The sequence below is a fragment of the Arachis ipaensis genome, chromosome B02 (assembly GCF_000816755.2).
Source record: "Arachis ipaensis cultivar K30076 chromosome B02, Araip1.1, whole genome shotgun sequence".
NCBI lineage: Eukaryota > Viridiplantae > Streptophyta > Magnoliopsida > Fabales > Fabaceae > Arachis > Arachis ipaensis.
The window spans coordinates 84,696,290-84,699,010 of NC_029786.2; positions in this window are offsets into that span (position 1 = coordinate 84,696,290).

The following is a 2,721-nucleotide window of genomic DNA, read 5'->3' on the forward strand; positions in this document are numbered from 1 at the left end:
GCTCCCTGGCCCGCCGCATCATCGCCAGCCACCATGGCAGCAACCTTTTCTTGATCTCCATGACCAGCCACTAAGGAGGTCCGGCAAAGTCGCACAACGACTTACTCGCCGTTGCACAACACAACAGCCTCACCGTCCCACCCCACAGTAGCAGCACCGTCAGGTTGGGCAACGCCAATCCCTGCAACACTCAGCGGCACTCCTCTACCCGTGCCCAGTGTCCCTAAATTTCTCCTGGGTGGGTTAACCCGCTCCTCCCAATAGCCAAGGTCATCTTCAACAATTGGGCCTGTTTTTGTTTAGCCCAACTCACACCTTTTCCCCTTCTTGCTCTGAACTACTCTATTGGGCCTCATATGCTTAAAATAAGCCCTAACTGAACTTATATTCATCAAATCAGCCCCTTCTTTTGTATTTTTACTCCCATATTCCCATGTTACCGTTCTTTCATATATGACTTCATCACTGAGTGAATGAGATCCCATAGAATCCGCACTCACCATAACTGTGGGTTCATCATAGGATTAGCTGTTTTCCTTTTCAAAAAAACCCTCATGCCACTCATCCAAATTCTCAACGGTAATTACCTTTCTATCCTTGTCATGATCTTCCTCCTATATCCCCTGTGCCATCATCATTACTGTATCCCAACCCAACTCCAATGGTTTCCTCCAGGCTTCTATTTCTTTGCTGCCATGGTGTTCTAAGACAAATCTCCCTTTTTCTTTCACCCCACTCTCACAGATACTAAAATCCATCTCCGGGAACCACTCTGCTCTATATCCCTTTCCTGACATTTCCTTAACGTACACGTCAAACCCATTGGCACCTATCGTCACGTGCACCCATTCATTAATAACTTCAAAAATACATGTATCAACTTGTATCCGCCCCAAACTAAAAGTTTTGCATGATGCAGTAGCTTTGTCGTATGTTACCACTTTCCCCTATAGCCCTCCAATTGATTTGAAGGTGTTTGCTGACCAGGCATGTAATGGAACGCCAAAATACTCCAACCATACGCTTTAGATTTCACTTCATTAATGCTCTTCCCATCTCCATACACTATGAAAAATATTCAAAAGATCACCCATGTTGTATTCAAGTGTCTTTTCTAAATTTACCAAGCTATCAAAAGTCAAAATAGCTTTGTAAGCTCCTATCTCCCGAACTTATACTACATGAGGCCATCTCGTCCGTAGTTTCTCCATAAACACACAAAAATCTATAGCGGTGGTAGTCCCTCTAATAATACTCTTCTGCAGCCGGGACAAATTTTCTTCTGCTACCGAGACCTCAACCTTCTTCATCCATCCATTATGGTGTGTGTCTGTTACTGTTTCTGCCTTCTTCAAACTTTTCAGGCCATCCACTTCCAATACATGGTTTTTCCCCTGATCAATTCTATCCTTCTCATGATACCCCCTGTTATCTTCATCCTGCGTATCCTTCTTCTCCCTGACATCAACCTTCTTCCTATACTTAGCCTCACCCATAAAGATCTCTTTGCTCCTCAAACGCATTCCATTCATCTCGTTCACGGCATTTAATGCCCCTCCTTTTGTAGTGTACCTAATAAAAGCAAACAGATGGATCTGGCCATACCTCTCGTTGCGTGATAGATAAATGTCATTTATCATTTCTACCCACTTGAACATATGAAACAATTCATTCTTTGAACATCGTCCGTTAAATTATCCATAAAAATTGTGAATAATTCACTCTCCGATTGTTGATACTCGAATTTTTTTCCAGTATGTGGTTGCCTAACTCTACCGCGCCCTGTGTTTCCCACCCCCCCCTCTCTCTCTCTCATATTAGAAAACCAATTTGTGGCTTAAGATTTTAGTTTTGTACAGCTCCATCTTTTTTCGTTGATCGAATAAATGCGTAAGTGTTGAAAGATAAAATTAATTACATGTTGTTGACCAAAAAGAAGAAACTCTCACCCAAAAATATGACAATATGTTATAAAATATATTATACTTTAACTTTATTTATTAAACTCTTAAAATGTAAAAGAATTTTATGTTACTAAATAATAATAAAATTAAACAAATATGTTAAATATTGTGTTTAGCTGCATTTCAAATTTTGACAAACTAAGTTGGTTTCTATTTTTTTTTACTTTGGAAGAGTGAAGAGTATATTATAATATTTATTTATTTATTTAATTTTATCTTTATCATTTTCAACAAATTTTATTTTTATCTATATCATTAGCTTTTTTGTTTAATATTACAGTCAATAATTAATCAACTTTTTTCTTTTAAAAAGTTTTGTTTCGTACAGCCATGCTCTCTTGTTCCTATTACCCATTATATCAACCCTCCCTTTTTTCGCCAAACCCAACAACAGCATCACAACTCCCTTCACATTGACTTAACAATCCAATCTTTGCTTTTACCATCGTCGAACTTGACTACAACCACCACCACCAATACGCATATGTGAAAAGGAACAACCTAATGAAGTGGCCAATGTTCAAGGTTCTCTAGGGGCACGAATCAATCGTCAATGGCCTGATTGGGAGCTCCAACTTAATCATCAGACAACTCCTTGCTTGTACTCTAGAACATTATTTTTTACAATAGATTTGGAACCTGATTTAGATATTAGATCTACACTTAAGACTTTCGTCGGATCAATAGTGCCACGACATCTTGTCCTACCGATCTCCCTTACCGATTCTCTATTTTTGTGTTGTTTTTTATTAAGAGA